Source organism: Euprymna scolopes, chromosome 41 (genome assembly GCF_053919585.1).
Source record: "Euprymna scolopes isolate OS-2025 chromosome 41, ASM5391958v1, whole genome shotgun sequence".
NCBI classification, from domain to species: Eukaryota; Metazoa; Mollusca; class Cephalopoda; order Sepiida; family Sepiolidae; genus Euprymna; species Euprymna scolopes.
The window spans coordinates 29,539,821-29,561,075 of record NC_136522.1 but is presented as its reverse complement, the minus strand read 5'-3'; positions in this window follow the sequence as shown (position 1 = coordinate 29,561,075).

Below are 21,255 nucleotides of genomic sequence, written 5' to 3'. Positions count from 1 at the left end.
ATGAACAGATATTGTACAGCGTAACTTCCCACAGTGCCCTGTTAGACGTTATGCCAAATAGTAGCCCTTACGTTATTTGGGATGAACAAGAGTGAAAAGAAACGTTAGTGTTGTTCTTGGAACTTTTCAAAGACGTAAGTATTGTTAAGATACACTATCCAAAGCTAGGAGCGGCACTACAGAACTTTTATTGAAAAAATCAATTCAGGTAACTTAAATACCAAGTAAAGCTGACATATATTCAATGTAGCCGCCTTCAGCCTCAATCACCGTATCGTTACTAGTCTAGAACTGGAAACATGCCTTTTCCACCAGTGTTAGCAGGAGCTCGGCAAATACTCGGCAGATAGCGGCGATTAGGGTGGCTTTGGTGCTGTGAAAGGTCATTTTGGTGATATTCTCGATGTTTGACCAAACAAAGTAGTCCAGCGGCTTCAGGTCGGGGCGGAGGGGGGGGCAGTGAGAAGAAGGTACAAAGTTATAGAACTGCTGAAGTCAAGCCTGGATCTTCTTGGACTTATGGGCCAACTCCGAGTCCTGTTACTCTACCTAGTGTTTGCCAGCGGGGATTTGATTGCATCAGGGGATCACCACACACTTCAGCACATTCAGGTAAGGTTAGGTGTTGACTTTCAAGCCGACTTCGAAGATTTGAGGTGGCATGATATGGTACTCACTTGAAACCACACCGACGACAATAACCGTGGCCGGAAACTTTGTTTTCATCACTCTGGGCACATATCTGTTATTCTTGGTAATCCAGTGACGCATTTTGAGGGTGCTGGCAATGGTTCTGTTGTCATAACTTAGATCAGTAGAGAGAATGAGTTGTACAACGGCGCATTTCCGATTTTGTTTGTTGAACACTGTGTCACTTTCAGACATGATAGAAGGCTCCCATCGCTCTTGGGATTTGTACACAACTGGCAAACTTGTCTGCAACAAAAATAGAGAACCGGTTTTCATGATGGAATCATGTCTTTTCTAGAGCAACACGTTTATTGTTCCACCCTGTACTTTTTATCGTATGGGCACTACTTATCAAGGCCAGGAGACCACTCAAGGATAAGGGTATGTCAAGTAGACATACTTCAATCTTAAATAGTATGTTCGTTAGTCATGCTTAATTAAAAAATACTTTCGTCAGTCTGTCATACTTTCATCACTACTTTCATGAATATAATTGTTTTTACAACCTGAGACTTACCTGTGCATTTATATTGAATACTTGTCCATTGCACACTCGGTAAGCATGAGATTATGGATTCACCACTGAATTCGTATCCTGGTTTACACACGGCCTCTTTCTTGGCTCCAATTTCCAAGCTATTTCCAAAAGCTTGTTTGTAAAAGCTGTTGGGATCACTTGGAGTGGGAGCGGTGCATGAATGTGCTGAAAGTATTAATCAAGAGGGTTTTAATTAATACACGGATATGTATATATAATGGTAAATAAATTATTTATCTTAAAGAAAATCGTTGTTATTCGGCTTTCATAAATTTCTAAATTGTAATGACATATATAGATAAAGATATAGACAGATATATAGATGTGTGTGCATGTATATATATATATATATATATATATATATATATATATACATACATATATATATATACTTCATTTATTCACATAAAATTAATATACGAAAGTATAAATTTATGCGTAAACTTTAAGTATTTACTTCAAAAGTCCTCAATAAGCCTGAAGAGTCCTAGAGTGGATGAAACGCAGAATATTCAGTGTAGCTTAATCGCCACATATATTTTATAACTAACTAACTAACTATATATATATATATATATATATATATATATATATATATATATATATAAGTAAAATTATAGAAACATCAGAATATATATATATTATTTTACTTATGATTTTATTTATTGAGCATTTTTAAGTTATTGTTATGGAAACTTACTCATTCTCTCATTATGAACTCTTCTAATCATTATAAAAATCCCAAGATTAATTCTCTCCTGGATAATTATCGCAATCCTGACGTCGAAAGGTTCGGCAATCTGTTCGACAGGAACTAGGCCATTTCGGTGGCTTTTTAGCTTTCGGATTAAGCAAGTTTATCAACTTGGCTACCCAGACATTTTCTGCAGGACCAGAGTGCTTTCCTTCTTGGGGCACTTATACATTTCCCCACATTGCGACCTTGTGTCACATCCATTCTGCAGTGTAAGAGATATAAATACCATATTATTGCGAGACTACAGACTGTTTAACAGTCGAAAAATGCCAGTAACCTTTTCTTTGTACCACTTTCTTGTACAATATATTCGTTTCTATCTGAACCCGTTGTTCGAGTCTTTCTGTTTGGCCCTTCCCTAGGGATACAACAGCTGGCAAGAAGATATTTTAACTAACAATGTGCTATTCAAAAGATCTTTCTCAACAACATAGACTTGCAACGAAGCTTTTAAGCGAGCGAGATAGTGTTAAAAACATTAATTATTGCAATATTTTTTACTTATAATGGGGTAGATATTTAAATTGGTGCACACATCACAAATATTTGACACAAGGTCGAGAAAGTGGGAATCAAAAGCAAGCTCCCCTAAGGGACGAACACTCTTGCAATTACAAAAAAATGCCTGAGTATCCCCGTCGGCATTCTCCGGTCGGGGCGCCTCAGGCAGCAAACAATCAACTTGCCCCATCTGAAAGCCGGGTGGCAAGGCCTGGGAGGGTGGACCTCCTTAGTAACACCCAGGCAGTGTATCTCAATCCGACAGATGCTGGGCCGGTTCCCGGCCCACTCACCTGTCGGGCTGAGTGTCAAGAACGAATCCTTGACTTGTACTCTATCCTGTTTCCCTGCAGCTGAAGCCGCTAGAAGACACATCCCATCATAAGAACTTATAATGAAGTATGATCCCGCACAGTCGGGAGATTCTATTTATAAACGATGCTGCTATAAACTGACGAATCGAATTAATTCACGTTCCGCTACCAACCAATCAGAAACCAGATTGGTCCATAAAAATTAAACCTTTTCTGTAGCAACTTCGCATATGTCTTCTTCGTGTCAACACGGGAAGAATCTTTTGCTCTGAGGTTTCCAACTCAAGAACTGTCTACTGAGAACCAGTCACCCCCAGGACTTGTGTAGAACAACTAACCATCGGAAACTGTTCTGTCTACTGAGAACCACTCACATCCAGAATTGTATAGATCATCTAACCATCTGAAACTAAACATGGCTAAAAACTCTAGAGGTTATGCATCCAGCGTGCGTCTTTATTTCGATGAATCCGAATCAAAATTCGAATTATGGCAAGTGAAATTTTTAAGATATCTACGAATTCAAAAGCTAAACAAAGTACTTCAGGCACAACCTGAAAACAGAAACGACCCCGACTTCATTGAAAAGAAAGCAAGTGTCTTTGCGGAATCAATACAGTGCTTTATCACTGGAAATGAAAGAAGCCCTGGACGATGGCTGCAACGCATTGAGCATATTGAGAGAGCATTATTTATCAAAAGGAAAACCCAAAATTATTTCTTTATATACTGAACTGGCCTCTCTAAAACGAATGAAAGCCGAAACCATTATAGATATTATAAGAGTCGAAACCACTGCAATTTCTTTTAAAATGTCTGGTGAAGTTATTTTTTTTTATTTTATTTTATTTTTTTTTACATAGGCATCACCACTTATCAAGGCCAAGAGGTGACTCAAGGATAAGGGTTAAAGAGTGTACAGTAGACATTGGAAAATATAGTAATCATTAGTAATGAAAATTTGGTAAATTTGATAACTTATATAGAACGGCTCATCAAGAACTTATTTACGTTAGACTTGAACACAACCATATTGTAGTCAGCCGGAAAGCAGGAAAACGAAAGACAATTCCACAGGCGTGCAGTTCTAAGAAAGTAGCTTTGTTCATGGAATCTACGTTTAGGTTTAGTCACAGATAAAGAGTGGGGGGAATTATTGATAGTGTGTACAGCTAGATGAGAGTTTTTTGTGAAAATTTGGCGAGAGGGGACCATAGTTTGAAGCTCAGTTGAACACTTTCCATGAAAATAACGATACATCAGAGACAAACTCGCAACATCTCTTCTGTGAGATAGAGGTTTCAAGGAAGAGAAAAGGACATCTTCTACGAGGCTACAAAGTCTATTTTGAACTCTATCAAGACAGGACAAGTCCTTTCTAGCAGCTCCTGCTCAGATGTGGCAACAATACTCCATCCTTGGACTACCTGGCTCTTATATAGATAGAGAATAGCATCAGCAGTGAGATATTTACCGGATCGATAGAAAGATCCCACCATTTTTCCAGCGGCCTTGGCAACAGATTTGATGTACATGTTCCATTTAAGATCAGGAGTAAAGGTCAAGCCCAGAAGCTTGTCTAAACTTGAGGCCTCCTCAAGACGAGAGCCATTTATTTCAATTGATGCCAAATGTGGATCAGAATGTTGATGATGTAAAGAGAGAAGCTTGGTTTTAGATGCCTTAAAAGTAACCAGCCACTCCTTTCACCATTGTACCACATGCTCAAGATCAGAGGAGAGAGAATTGGAGAGAACTTGGTCATTTACTGTCTTAGATGTGCTACCATAAATGGTAGTGTCGTCAGCATAAATGCCTACGAATGATGTAAGGATGTGATTTGGAAGATCATTAATATAGATCAGGAAGAGAGTTGGGCCCAGGATGGACCCCTGAGGGACACCGGCATTAACACTGTGAGCTTCTGATTTTTGCCCCTCAACTACTACTCTTATGAACATATCAGAGAGAAATGATTTAATAATTGAGAAGACATTTCCAGCTATACCATAGCTGGAGATCTTATGAAGTAAACCTTTATGCCATACCCTATCAAAGGCCTTAGATATGTCAAGAGCAATTGCCCTAGAAAGGTTGCCTCCGTCGAGAGATTTGCTAATCCTATGAGATATAACTGTAAGCACATCTGCTGTAGATCTAGCAGAGCGGAAACCATATTGAGTGTCACTAAGAAGGTTATTTTCGTTGAGATGGTTGATTACTTCTATATTTAACACAGATTCCAGCAACTTACTCATGACGCACAGGAGGCTTATTGGCCTGTACTGAGAGGGGGATGAGCGATCACCTGAATTCTTGAATACAGGGCATACTGATGAAATTATCCAGGGAGATGGGAAACTGTTCCCCTTAAGACAACGTTTAAACAGTTTTGTAAGTATGGGCGCTAGTTCAGATTAGCGATAGTCTGTTAATTCCCATGGTTTTCAAGGGATTACCAAGTGATTTCAAGCCATTTACCACCGTGATAACCCAGAAAGAAAAGCCCATGACTTGTAGTCACTTTAAGGTGGCACTCAGAAGTTACGAGGAAACTGAGGAAATGATTACAGAAAAAAAAACGAATCTACAAATATCATGAAATTTAAAAATGCACACATAAAAACACCAAAATTAAATTATACCCATGCTGGGAATAAAAACCGCAAGTTTGCCAAAAACAATTTTTCTGCTAAGAAAAGTACAAAAATTATTTGCTCTAATTGTGGCTGACCTAATCACAAGAGTTTCCAATGTAGATACAGGACTTTCAAAGGGGACTCCATTAAAAATGTGGAGAGCTCATATTTATTTTCATGTACGTTTCATTCTTCAACAAACAGTAATACTTTTCTTGTCGATCGTGGTGCAACGGCACATGTGATATCGAAGGAATCTGATTTTATCAATTTTGATGCTAACTTTAGGCATCATAATCATTTTGTAGAACTCGCTGACGGCAGTCGAGTAAACGATATTGTTTTGAAAAGAGGTAGTGTACGCAGGGAAAAAATGACAAACTCTCAAAACAAGATACCAGACAAGAAGGTCAAGAAAATTCTATCACTGGTGCATTGTGACTTGAACAATTCAGAGAACATTATAGATATGTGTTGAATTTCGTAGATGAAAATTCAGGTTTAATAATGGTTTATTTTTAAAGAACACATCTGCTAACCCAGCAACTAAGAAATATTTAGCCGACATGGTTCCGTACGGTGAAGTAAAGTGTATTCGCCCTAACAACGGTACGGAATTCACTAATAAAGACTTTGAACTTTTATTAATTGACCATCGTATCAAGCATGAAAAATCGCCCCCTAAATTGCCAAACCAAAACGGGACTGCGGAAAGAGCATGGTGGCCACTTTTTGAAATGGCAACATGTCTACTCATTGAAACAAATCTCCTCAAAGCCTCTGGACGTACGCACTTATGGCGGCTGCCTATATATGCAAAACACTATCTAAAACCCCATAAAATGCTGGTTTCTTACCCGTCCCACGACACGTTACTACTTATAAAAGAACATGCTTGTCTAAGTAGCGAACTATGTAACGTGATGACCGTTTTCTTTTCAAAAATGAAAACGCTGCATTTTTATTTCAAGCAAAATCAATTCCCATTTGCAGCCGTGAAGGACGTCTTTCTATAGCAGTTAAGTTATGAATTTTGTGATTTCTTTTCTAGATGCAAGTGCTAATATTATATTTATTCTAGTTTTTACTCTTTATTTTTATTTCATTGTTTTATTAATTGTGTAAATGGTTTTCTTGTGGAAAGATGTACCAAATCTAACTTGCAAGTTCCTTTCGAATATATATTTTTGTTTTATTTTATTTTTATTTATTTATTTATTTTTATCATAGATTTTTCTTGACTATAAATGTTTATATTCTCCAAGTTGATAGCATAACAGATTTTGCAATTGTTTTAATTTTCAATTGGTGAGAGGGGAATCTTTCACCTAACCCCCTCTTAAATACGCCAGTTGGACTTTTATTAAGTACAATACTTAATTTTTTTTTTTAATGGAGAGTAGAAAAAGCATTGTGGGTGCGTTATCGGCAGCCCCCGTTACTCTCGCTTCTCTTTATTTGTCCCTCAGTCCTCATTTTTCATGAGTGATTTTTCTGACAAAGGGAGAAGAAAAAGCTGTTTTCTAGGTTGGCAGTATTTTTGCGTGAACAGCCGCCAGGGATGTCGGAAAGTTTCTATTTCTATGCCTATCCTTGTAGCCATGTCACTAGTAAGGGTATTGGAGGTAAACGTTTTATCTGGGCTGACGTTATCCGCCTGATAGTCAAGGACCCGAATCTTGGATTAACCACTAAGGAGGCTGTCCTGTCAGCAGGTGAAAAGTACTGGGACTGCTGTATTGCCACTTAGTGAATGGATTCTGGACCATGCAGTAGCTTCTGGTGGGGCCTCTCGGCGATGCTATATTAGTTAGTAATTGTTGCGGCTTTATCTTTTCATGTGCTACAAAAGAAAATATAAAAATAAAAAAAATTCTTCATCTCTATTTCTCTCTTACTTTCTCTGTCTTCCCTGCTTCAAACATGTCTGTCGATCTAGTCCACAAGTCACAAAACACCACCATGAAAAGTCTCAATAAAACACACATGATTAAACCCGGATCTCCAACTTCTAACGTAGACCCCCACTACCAGGTCTCCTTCTCTAACATCAGGGGTCTACGTTCTAACCTTCCAGAGGTTGAAACACAATTATAGGAGACTAAACCAGACGTATTATTTTTAAGTGAAACTGGCATTGGACAGACCATTTCCCTAGATGAGTTCGTAATTAAAGGATACTCTAATTTAACTTCCAAATCTGACGCTCAAGATCGCCATGGGCATGGAATATGTGCCTATATAAAAGATGGCTTTCCATGTGGAAGGGAAATCTCCAGAGAAGATCCTAACTTACTATATATGTGCTTCCGGTTGCACTAGCTCAAACTACTGCATTTATATTTGCTCTCTATCGCCCCCACAACAGTGGAGTTACTATCTTTAAAGGCATAGCCGAGAAAAATGACCACGCCTTATCTGCTTATCCTTCAGCTAATATTCATGTCTGTGGAGACTTCAATGTTCACAATTTGGGATGGTTAACTCACTCAAACAAGACCGATGATGAGGGGAGGTTCTGCCATGATTTCTCCATTGCTTATGACCTCACTCAGATTGTTCACAAACCCACCCATGTTCCCGATACTGATGGCTAGTATGCAAGTCTCCTAGACGTCTTTCTCACAACTTGCCCTGAACTGTGTTCAGCTTCTGTTCTGTCTCCACTTGGAGCGTCCGACCACTCAGTTGTATCAGTTAAGATAAAAATGAAATGTAATAAGTCCCCAGATGTTTCATACCCTCGAAAAAATTCCAGAAAAAACCTAACAGCCAGCCGTGGTTCTCTCCGGAATACTGCCATTCCGCATAGAAATCACTTTTTCCATTGCTTCCAATGTAATAGATATACTGAAACTAAAGCCGCTTTCAGAACTGCCAGCAACCATTGTAAGAAAGTAATAAAGAATGCAAGAGAGTTGTATACTCAGTCTGTCAACTCCAAAGTAGCTGAGCAGCGGCTTGGTTCCCACCAATTTTTGCAAATAGCAAACAGAATCCTGAACAGAAGCGCGTGCTCCGTACCAACTCTCATAAATGGACCTTTGCCAAGAACTTTGCAGCTAATTCTAACCTTTGCGACCAAGGCCTCCAATATTTCCTCCTGTATCAGAAAACATGCAATGTGATATACAAATATCTGTATGTGATGTTGCCAAGCTAATCAAAAACCTTGATTCCAGTAAAACAACCGGCCCTGGCGATATTCCAATTATAGTACTCAAAAGACTTCAACCAGAACCTGCGCCCATACTTACAAAACTGTGTAAACGTTATCTTAAGGAGAATTGCTTCCCGTCACCCTGGAAAATCTCACCAGTATGCCCTGTATTTAAGAATTCAGGTGATCTGTCATCTCCCTCTCAGTACAGGCCAATAAGTCTCCTGTGCGTCTTGAGTAAGTTGTTGGAATCTGTATTAAATACAGAAGTAATCAACCATCTCAGCAAAAATAACCTTCTTAGTGACACTCAATATGGTTTCAGCTCTGCTAGATCTACAGCAGATGTGCTTATAGTTATATCTCATAGGATTAGCGAATCTCTCAACGGAGGCTAACTTTCTAGGGCAATTGCTCTTGACATATCAAAGGTCTTTAATAGAGTATGGCATAAAGATTTACTTCACAAAATCTCCAGCTATGGTATAGCTGGAAATGTCTTCTCAATTATTAAATCATTTCTCTCTGATAGGGTCATAAGAGTAGTGGTTGATGGGCAGAAATCAGAAGCTCTTAGTATTAATGCTGGAGTCCCTCAGAGGTCCATCCTGGGCCCAACTCTCTTCCTGATCTACATTAATGATCTTCCAAATCACATCCTTACATCATTCGTCGACATTTATGTTGATGACACTACTATTTATGGTAGCACATCTAAGACCGTAAACGACCAAGTTCTCTCTGATTCTCTCTCCTCTGATCTTGAGCATGTGGTACAATGGGGAAAGAGTTGGCTTGTTACTCTTTATGCATCTAAAACCAAGCTTTTATCTTTACATCATCAACGCTCTGATCCCCATCTGGCATCAATTGAAATGAATGGCTCTCGTCTTGAGGAGCCTTCATGTTTTGACAAACTTCTGGGCTTGACCTTTACTCCTGATCTTAAATGGAACATATACATAAAATCCGTTGCCAAGGCTTCTGGAAAAATGGTGGGATCCTTCTATGGATCCAGTAGATATTTCACTGCTGATGCAATTCTCTATCTATATAAGAGCCAGGTACGTCCAAGGATGGAGTACTGTTGCCACATCTGGGCAGGAGCTGCTAGAAAGGACTTATCCGTCCTTTATAGAGTTCAAAATAGACTTTGTAGCCTTGTGGGGGATGTCCTTTTCTCTTCCCTGCAACCTCTTTCTCACAGAAGAGATATTACGAGTTTGTCTTTGCTTTATCGTTATTTTCATGGAAAGTGTTCAACTGAGCTTCAATCTATGGTCCCCCCTCGCCAAACTTTCACAAGAAACACTAGACTAGCTGAAAACATTATCAATAATTTTCCACACTCTTTATCTGTGTCTAAACCTAAACATAGATTCCATGATGAAAGCTTCTTTCTTAGAACTGCACGGCTGTGGAATTGTCTTTCGTTTTCCTGCTTTCCAGCTGTCTATAATATGGTTGTCTTCAAGTCCAAGGTGAACAAGTTTCTGATGAGCCGTTCCACTTAAGTTAATAATTTTACCGAATCTCCATTACTAACGGTTACTATATTGTCCAATGTCTACTGTACACTCTTTACCCCTTATCCTCGAATGGACTCTTGGCCTTGATAAGTGGTGATGCCTTTGTAAAAAAAAAAAAAAAAAAAGCTTTCTGCGGAAGAAAACCAAATTTAAGCAGAATGCATGTATTCACCTTGCTCGCATCTATAGATAAAACGAGAAAATTAAATTTTAAACCGATAGAGGTATATTTCTTGGATACGATAAAAAACAGTTCAGCCAATTTAGTATTTTTTTCGGAGAAAAATAAAATAAAAAGAATCCGATGTGTAAAATTCACAAACACGTTTAATTTTAAAGGCGAAACTCCGTCGTATGAAGAGGATGAAATTATATTTCCTCAAATTATTAAAACAAACCAAGACAATGAAAATGACGAGGACAAGATTATCCATGATGATGATGATGATGATGATGTTAAAATCGAGAGATACTCCAAAAGAAATAGTTGGTTGACAATATGAAAGATTATCAAATCGACTATTGCTGTTCCATGGAAAATATGCCAAAAAGCTTAAACGAAGCAATTAAGTCAGAACATTGCGATCAATGAAAATTCGCCATGAAAAATGAAATAGATGTTTGACGGAAAATAATACCTATACGGTAATACCTCTCCCAGAAGATAAACATGTCATTTCTTCAAGATGGGTCTTTACAAAAAAGACTACAGCATCAGGCGTTTAACAGTACAAAGCTAGATTTGTTGCTGAAGGATACTCTCAGATTTACGGTATAGAATATTTTTTTACGCTTTCACCGACCACGAACCTAACGACAATCAGAATTTTATTGACAAATCGCATCGCAATATGACCTTAACATCCATCAAATGGACGCAAGAAAATGGACGCAAAAAAAATGCTTACTTGAATGCCCCAATAGACTGTGAAATTTAGATGGATTTATAATGAAAAATAAAAATAGCGTGTTGCGACTTCACAAAATATTGTACGATCTAAAGCAGAGTGCTCAGTGTTGGAATACAATAATTCATGATTATATGATTAAACAACAATTTAAACAATGCCCCGCAGACCCTTGTTTATATACTCAACACAAAGACAATAAACTACTGATTTTGGTTTTATAGGTCAGTGATATTTTAATCGCATCAAATTGTGGCATAATGTTGACCGATATTTAGAACAAATTAAGTAAACATTCAAAATGATGATCTTGGCAAAAAATCTTGGTTTTTGGGGATAGAATTTACTTATAGGAAATGATGAATCTATCGAGATACATTGATAAAATGATGAATCTATCGAGATACATTGATAAAATACTATAAAAATTTGGATAGTGCAAAAAACGTTCTACACCGCTTGAAAATGATATTAATAAAAAGGGTTTGTATTACTGTACACATAGATTCGAAAAAGTGGTCAAAAAATAAAATATACAACAAAGAAATATTAACAGTAGCTATAAAAGTTACTTTGCAACCTACCTGAATCATTTATTAGTGTTTTTAAGTAGTTTTAAATGCTCTTTATTTCATACCAAATATTAACTTTTTACGAGTCGTAAGAATTCAAGATGGCCAAAATTACTACCCCCCTTCTTCTTCGAAGAGAGAAGCCTCGTTTTCAAATTATACTTCGCACATATTTTTGGGGGAGGAGCTTGCCTCGTTTTCAGCACGTGTCTCTGCGGACATATGTCTCTGCGGACATTTTGCGTTTACATGTCTCTGCGGACATTTTGCGTTTACATTTTTTAGAAGTTCCGTCCTCATAATGAAAGTATTTGTAAACATTACATTTAATTTAGATATTTATTGCGCACAAATACTTTTTAGTTTTTTTCTTGGGGGGGGGGGGATAACATATAAAGTGGTCAAAACGGTAAATATTTTTTTAAGTTTACATTTTTAAGAAGTTTTGGTACTAGTGCAGAGAGTGATCTCTGGACGTAAATAATAACGTAATTATTTAAAAAGCCATTCTTAACATGGGGAGGGGAGGGTGTTTTGTACCTATTCTATGCTTTAACCTTACAATTGAATAAAAAAAAACACACCATAAAACTTTAAACTTGGAAATACGATTTGACACGGTAAGTTTGGGAAAAGGAATTATAAATAAAAAACTAGACAAAATACGGTTAAAAACTCGCTCAACATATGTTTCCATGACATAGGTTGACATGTATTCAGTGGGTTTTTAACAGTATTTTGCATATTTTTTTATTTTCAACTCCTTTTCCCAAACTTACCGTGTTAAAGAGAGAGTCGGTCGCCATTCTTAATTTTCCAATACATCGATAAACATTGTATGTTTTTCGAGCTGAATAAACATGTTACATTAAATAAAAACACTAAAAACATATCCAGTTAGGTAGAAAAGTAACTTATCTTGGCTTTGATAACATTTATTTAAAAATAATTTGCGCTTGAGCCATTTTTTTTTTTTTTTCTCAGAAATTGGAAGTCGTTAGATTTCAGAAAAATACAGTTTCAGGAATCGATGGATCTAAATTTACAAGAAGTTTCGGAAAAGTGTATGATATAAATTTAAGTTTATGAAAAGGGTATGATTTAAAATTTAAGTTTCCGAAAAGCGAACATTTATTTAAAAACAATTTGCGCTTGAGCCATTTTTTTTTCAGAAATTTTCAGCACATCAGGGATTTTCGAGTGTGCTGAAAACGAACATCACATTTTCACGATATTGCAAACATACTTTTCTGCATGTTTCATCCAGTAATATACGCTTTTCGGAAACTTAAATTTTAAATCATACACTTTTCGGAAAATTAAATTTATATCATACACTTTTCCGAAACTTCTTTTAAATTTATATCCATCGATTCCTGAAACTGTATTTTTCTGAAACCTAACGACTTCCAATTTCTGAGAAAAAAAAAAAAAATGGCTCAAGCGCAAATTGTTTTTAAATAAATGTTATCAAAGCCAAGATAAGTTACTTTTCTACCTAACTGGATATGTTTTTAGTGTTTTTATTTAATGTAACATGTTTATTCAGCTCGAAAAACATACAATGTTTATCGATGTATTGGAAAATTAAGAATGGCGACCGACTCTCTCTTTAACACGGTTAGTTTGGGAAAAGGAGTTGAAAATAAAAAAAAATATGCAAAATACTGTTAAAAACTCACTGAATACATGTCAACCTATGTCACGGAAACATATATTGAGCGAGTTTTTAACCGTATTTTGTCTAGTTTTTTATTTATAATTCCTTTTCCCAAACTTACCGTGTCAAATCGTATTTCCAAGTTTAATTAAAGTTTTATGGTGTTTTTTTTTATTCAATTGTAAGGTTAAAGCATAGAATAGGTACAAAACACCCTCCCCTCCCCATATTAAGAATGGCTTTTTAAATAATAACGTTATTATTTACGTCCAGGTCACTCTCTGAACTCTGCACTAGTACCAAAACTTCTTAAAAATGTAAACTTAAAAAAGAATTTACCGTTTTGACCACTTTATATGTTATTCCCCCCCCCCCAAGAAAAAAACTAAAAAGTATTTGTGCGCAATAAATATCTAAATTAAATGTAATATTTACAAATACTTTCATTATGAGGACGGAACTTCTAAAAAATGTAAACAAAAAAATGGAAACGCAAAATGTCCGCAGAGACATATGTCCGCAGAGACACGTGCTGAAAACGAGGCAAGCTCCTCCCCCAAAAATATGCGCGAAGTATAATTTGAAAACGAGGCTTCTCTCTTCGAAGAAGAAGGGGGGTAGTAATTTTGGCCATCTTGAATTCTTACAACTCGTAAAAAGTTAATATTTGGTATGAAATAAAGAGCATTTAAAACTACTTAAAAACACTAATAAATGATTCAGGTAGGTTGCAAAGTAACTTTTATAGCTACTGTTAATATTTCTTTGTTGTATATTTTATTTTTTGACCACTTTTTCGAATCTATGTGTACAGTAATACAAACCTTTTTACTTCAAAAGTCTTAAATAAATCATTAAGAAAAAGTAATCAATAACACAATTTATTAATCTATTTCGTCGAAAACTCTACTTCCGTTTATCAAGAATTTTTAAATTTCATGTTTTGTTGTTGTTCATTGTTTTGTTTTTGAGGGAGAAATAGTTTTTTTTTAAAAAGCCCCTCCATCCTTAAGTATACAAATAAATTGTACAGTTGCCTCACTATTTCGTTTCGCTAAAAATATTAAAATTAAAGCAATGTTGCCTTTACTCCGCAAGATCGTGGTCGCAAACGAATGGAAAAAGTGAAAGGGAACGCAGATTTTAACGAAACGAAATTAGCGAGTGACTAGTGTACAGTCTAGCAAGAAAAAAAAAAAAACAACAACAATCTGGTAAAATCCATTGAAAGCGGTCGGTGGTTCTTGTTCTATGAGAAAATAAAGCTGTGTACGCATTATAAATGTTTCTTTTCTGTGTCTTACGTTATACATTAGTACATTAGGGGTCATTTCGAGTTAAAAGTTTAGGGTTTGTATTACTGTACACATAGATTCGAAAAAGTGGTCAAAAAATAAAATATACAACAAAGAAATATTAACAGTAGTTATAAAAGTTACTTTGCAACCTACCTGAATCATTTATTAGTGTTTTTAAGTAGTTTTAAATGCTCTTTATTTCATACCAAATATTAACTTTTTACGAGTTGTAAGAATTCAAGATGGCCAAAATTACTACCCCCCTTCTTCTTCGAAGAGAGAAGCCTCGTTTTCAAATTATACTTCGCACATATTTTTGGGGGAGGAGCTTGCCTCGTTTTCAGCACGTGTCTCTGCGGACATATGTCTCTGCGGACATTTTGCGTTTACATGTCTCTGCGGACATTTTGCGTTTACATTTTTTAGAAGTTCCGTCCTCATAATGAAAGTATTTGTAAACATTACATTTAATTTAGATATTTATTGCGCACAAATACTTTTTAGTTTTTTTCTTGGGGGGGGGGGGAGGAATAACATATAAAGTGGTCAAAACGGTAAATATTTTTTTAAGTTTACATTTTTAAGAAGTTTTGGTACTAGTGCAGAGAGTGATCTCTGGACGTAAATAATAACGTTATTATTTAAAAAGCCATTCTTAATATGGGGAGGGGAGGGTGTTTTGTACCTATTCTATGCTTTAACCTTACAATTGAATAAAAAAAAACACACCATAAAACTTTAAACTTGGAAATACGATTTGACACGGTAAGTTTGGGAAAAGGAATTATAAATAAAAAACTAGACAAAATACGGTTAAAAACTCGCTCAATATATGTTTCCGTGACATAGGTTGACATGTATTCAGTGAGTTTTTAACAGTATTTTGCATATTTTTTTATTTTCCACTCCTTTTCCCAAACTTGCCGTGTTAAAGAGAGAGTCGGTCGCCATTCTTAATTTTCCAATACATCGATAAACATTGTATGTTTTTCGAGCTGAATAAACATGTTACATTAAATAAAAACACTAAAAACAAATCCAGTTAGGTAGAAAAGTAACTTATCTTGGCTTTGATAACATTTATTTAAAAACAATTTGCGCTTGAGCCATTTTTTTTTTTTTCAGAAATTTTCAGCACATCAGGGATTTTCGAGTGTGCTGAAAACGAATATCACATTTTCGCGATATTGCAAACATACTTTTCTGCATGTTTCATCCAGTAATATACGCTTTTCGGAAACTTAAATTTTAAATCATACACTTTTCGGAAAATTAAATTTATATCATACACTTTTCCGAAACTTCTTTTAAATTTATATCCATCGATTCCTGAAACTGTATTTTTCTGAAACGACTTCCAATTTCTGAGAAAAAAAAAAAAAAATGGCTCAAGCGCAAATTGTTTTTAAATAAATGTTATCAAAGCCAAGATAAGTTACTTTTCTACCTAACTGGATATGTTTTTAGTGTTTTTATTTAATGTAACATGTTTATTCAGCTCGAAAAACATACAATGTTTATCGATGTATTGGAAAATTAAGAATGGCGACCGACTCTCTCTTTAACACGGTAAGTTTGGGAAAAGGAGTTGAAAATAAAAAAATATGCAAAATACGGTTAAAAACCCACTGAATACATGTCAACCTATGTCATGGAAACATATGTTGAGCGAGTTTTTAACCGTATTTTGTCTAGTTTTTTATTTATAATTCCTTTTCCCAAACTTACCGTGTCAAATCGTATTTCCAAGTTTAAAGTTTTATGGTGTGTTTTTTTTTTATTCAATTGTAAGGTTAAAGCATAGAATAGGTACAAAACACCCTCCCCTCCCCATGTTAAGAATGGCTTTTTAAATAATTACGTTATTATTTACGTCCAGAGATCACTCTCTGCACTAGTACCAAAACTTCTTAAAAATGTAAACTTAAAAAAATATTTACCGTTTTGACCACTTTATATGTTATTCCTCCCCCCCCCCAAGAAAAAAACTAAAAAGTATTTGTGCGCAATAAATATCTAAATTAAATGTAATGTTTACAAATACTTTCATTATGAGGACGGAACTTTTAAAAAATGTAAACGCAAAATGTTCGCAGAGACATGTAAACGCAAAATGTCCGCAGAGACATATGTCCGCAGAGACACGTGCTGAAAACGAGGCAAGCTCCTCCCCCAAAAATATGCGCGAAGTATAATTTGAAAACGAGGCTTCTCTTTTCGAAGAAGAAGAGGGGTAGTAATTTTGGCCATCTTGAATTCTTACAACTCGTAAAAAGTTAATATTTGGTATGAAATAAAGAGCATTTAAAACTACTTAAAAACACTAATAAATGATTCAGGTAGGTTGCAAAGTAACTTTTATAGCTACTGTTAATATTTCTTTGTTGTATATTTTATTCTTTGACCACTTTTTCGAATCTATGTGTACAGTAATACAAACCCAAAGTTTATTTACTGCACCCATCTGGACTAGAGAAAATCATGATTTAAATGTGTGTGTCTCGTCTAAATAACTAACGATAATTCTCTGATATGGCCGACCAGACGGGTGATCAAAAAGTCAGATCGAGCGTATCGGAAAACGAAATGAGATCAAATTGACAATTGGCCTTTTTATTTATTTATTTATTTATTATTTATTTTATTTTTTTTTTTTTTGCTTGAACTTTGCGCTTTTCAGATTAATTTGTTGTTTTATTTTCTGGGTGGATAATTTTTTTTTGGCCGTGTTTTTTTTTTTTTTTTTTTTTTGCCCGTTTTTTTTTGGGGGGGGAGGGGGATCTTGAATAAAAAAAATAACTCGACTGTTTTTTATTCACACGTAAATCAAATTCAATTTCGATTTGGCTCATTTCGTTAGTCTCATTTCGTTTTCCGGTACGCGGTAACGCTCGATCTGACTTTTTGATCACCCGTCTGGTCAGCCATATCAGAGAATTATCGTTAGTTATTTAGACGAGGAGACATACACATTTAAATCATGATTTTCTCTAGTCCAGATGGGTGCAGTAAATAAACTTTTAACTCGAAATGACCCCTAATGTATAACGTAAGACACAGAAAAGAAACATTTATAATGCGTACACAGCTTTATTTTCTCATAGAACCACCGACCGCTTTCAATGGATTTTACAACCAAAAGATACAGTGAAAATTGAATTCTATCTCCCTTTCTCTGCATAATGACCAAAACAATAAAACGAAAAATGAAAAAAAAACAAACAAACAAAACAAAAAACAATGGAATAAAATAACTAAGAAATAATGTAATCTTCCCTAATAGCAAACAAAGAAATTTTAATGTCTTTTTTTTTTTTTAAGAATAAAAGTACTGTGAAAAAATGTAAATAGATAAATTAAAACACAAAAAACTTATCTAATAATTTAGCCTGTCTTTTGTAAGAATTGGTTTTTGTTTATGTAAAATGTTATGTCAAACTACAGTGTTGTTGAAACAAAAAAAACATTTCTTCATTATTGGATGTTGTTATCAGCAGTTGTAATTTTTTTTTTTTCTTGCTAGGCTGTACAGTCGACTCGCTAATTTCGTTTCGCTAAAATTTGCATTTTCCTTTTTAAAACTAAATCCCCTTCAATATTTTCTCTGATTTTCTGTTCTTGAGACCCCTAAGATGTGACCCTCTCATGTCTGACACTATTTCTTGTTCTCACGTAACACTCGACGCTCCTTGTTTTTTTTTTTTTTACTGAATAAACGCTTTAAAATAAGTTAAACCACTAACAACTTAGCCAGCTAGGTAGAAAATCGATTTTGCCCTTTTTAAGTATAAATTAAAAAAATATTATACGGTCTGTAGTCTCTATTTTGAACTGAATGAACGCTTTAAAATAAGCTAAACCACTAAAACCTTAGCCAGCTAGGTAGAAAACGAACACTTAGAAAATCGATTTTATCTTCTTTTTTTTTTAACAATTACAAGTAAACGAGTAAAAAATATTTTTTTAAATATGAGAGGGTGTAGTGCTGTAGTCTCTTTTAAAAAAAAAAAACAATATCTTCATCAAGAACTGTCATGATATGTGTTTTCAATCGATATTTATTCAATAATGGACGAGTTTACCTTTCTAGCACAAATGAACGAGTTTTCTATGGACGAGTTTCCGTGGACGAGTTTTCTATGGACAAGTTTTCTATGGGCGAGTTTTTCTAAATTTACCAAATGGAAAAACTCATAGTTACAAAAACAAAACAAACTCCCGTCATTCAAGAATTAGTCAGGTTCCTAAAGGCACAATGTTAACGTTTGTGGGAATTTTTTGGAGATTTGCAAATCTATACATTTTTGGAAAGGTTATTGTCTAAGGAATCAGAAAACCAATGTTTGCATTTGCCCAGATGCCTATATGGCGGCCATATTGGATTTACAAAATGGCCGCCGTAAAATGTACGTTTTGTAATATCTTGACTTCTAAATACGCTGGAACACTGATTTTAACTGCTAAACCTACATTTTCAGGGTCCAGGAAGCCACTGGTGGTAGTTATAAAATTTTCCCATATGTATATATGGCAGCCATATTGGAATTTTACAAAATGGCTGCCGTCAAATGTATGTTTTGTAATACTGCGGCCTCTAAATAAGTTGGAACAATGATTTTAACTGCTAAACCTACATCTTTAGTGTCAAGGAAGTCAATGGTCCACGTTATCATTTTATCTTTTGTACCCCACCCCCCTTTTGAAACACATAATCCAACATATGAGTAAAAAACTTAACAACCCTGGCAGTTAGTCAGAAAATTATTTTTATTGAAATGCCTTTTAACTGTAAACTTTGAATGTTTGTGCAACCATCTTAAACATAATTAGATGTTTGATCATAGTCTATGTATAATAATCATCATCAACATCATCATCAACATCACTTTCATACATCACAGCTTGGGAATCTTCATCGTTTTCGCACTGGCTGCTGCACCGACACATATCAGTACAAGCTAAGTCTTTAGACCTGCAGGAGCATCTGCCAGAAGAACAGTCAAATATACATTTGCATGTGATCATCTCAAGAATGGCCTTAGGGGCTGGGAGGACCTCTGTGGTCGTTGGTTTTAGGGTGCCATCCAAATCTTTGAAGTACCCATTTTCCAGGGGATCCAGTTGTGAAATCTGCAGAGCAATGGTTGCTTGTGCCCATACCCTTGCTTGGACATGGACTCTTAAAATATGCTGCTTTAGAGCTCCAGGTGTTGGAGGGAGCCTGTCACTTTCTGCCCTATGCTTGCAGAACAGATGCCATCGCAGTTCAGGGATTGTTTTTATGTTGATCCCTTTTGGCGAGTAAGCTGCACATACAAAGGATTCCAGTTTTGACAGCATTCCATCTGTCACTTCTGCTTCATCCATAAGCATTTGCAGAGCATTGACAACATCTGAGTCTGCTTTGAGGTAGATCTGTAGCCAGGTTGTCTTGCATATACGAGAGAACGTCCCTGTGTTGTCGGTCCCAGTGAACGCATGGAAGGCTGGCAAAGCCTTTGCTCTTTCTTTACCTAGAGCTCGCCACAGTGGTTCAATTTGTATAACACAAGAGGACATAGAAATGGACGTGTTTTTCAGCAATAGGTCATAGTTTGCTGTGACTAGCACTAAAACGTCCGTATCTGGAGAGAAAAATACTAACTGTGCATCAGGTGGGTTTCGCTGTGAAGCCAGCACAGCCTGGTGGATAAGCAGCGTGTCTGCTTCCTCATGGTTATTTACTTCAAAGACCAGGTCTCTGTTGCTCTTAGTGTATCCAAAAGCAGATATGATGATCAGCTTGGATGATCCCTTGTTATACTCTAGAGTTTGGGCAGCAAGATAGTCAGTCAGATCAGCCTTCGTCTTGTCATGGGAGAGGAACCTCCTCATTGGGATGTGTTTGATGCTAGTGTCATCTCTGACTTGATACTGAACAGAAGCTTTTCCTTGTCTTCGTTTTTCTCTGGTTGCACTTTTCAGAGAATCTGCTCGGTATGTGTCAAAAACGAGGATGATTTCATCATAATCTCGTGTTAGTTGCATCAGTCTGTCATTGAAGCAGCTACTCAGATCCTTGAGTGTCACTAGAGTCGCTGGTTTCTTGCTCAGCTTCTGCACAAGCACCAGGCCATCCACCAGTGCTATCTTCCGACTTGGCTGATCAGTAGATGTGGGCTCTGTAAATCCTGTATACGTTGCATCTTGGTGGGTAGAATTTCCAGCTTGAGGTGACTGGTCTTCATGGGGCATGTCTTCTCTTGTCAGCTTCTCAAGTAGATGGATTAACTTGGACTTGTTGTAGCATGGCAGCATTGTTCCATCAGGGGCAAACAGTGCTCTTGGTGTCAGAGTGAATTCATGGTTTCCTATGGCCTCTTTCTGGTTGATGTCTCGGCTTGACCTGGCAAGTACCATCAGCTTTGCAAACAGGTCCTTGGTCTCCTTCAGATCCACAGTATTGTCTCTGAGTTTCACTGTAATCTTCTTGTTCCCAGAAAGGAACATCTTGTTGTTCTCTTTCTTCACAGGGGCCCAGAGGCTGACATCTCCATTGATCCGTTCTGACACGTAATCCTTATACAACTTCTGTCCAGTGACATCAATATTCAAGATATGTGGTACATACTCATCTGGGATGTAGGCATTAGTGATCACATTGTACAGCTTTTCCACTTTAGTGGTAAAGGGGTTTCCATGGCTGAGCA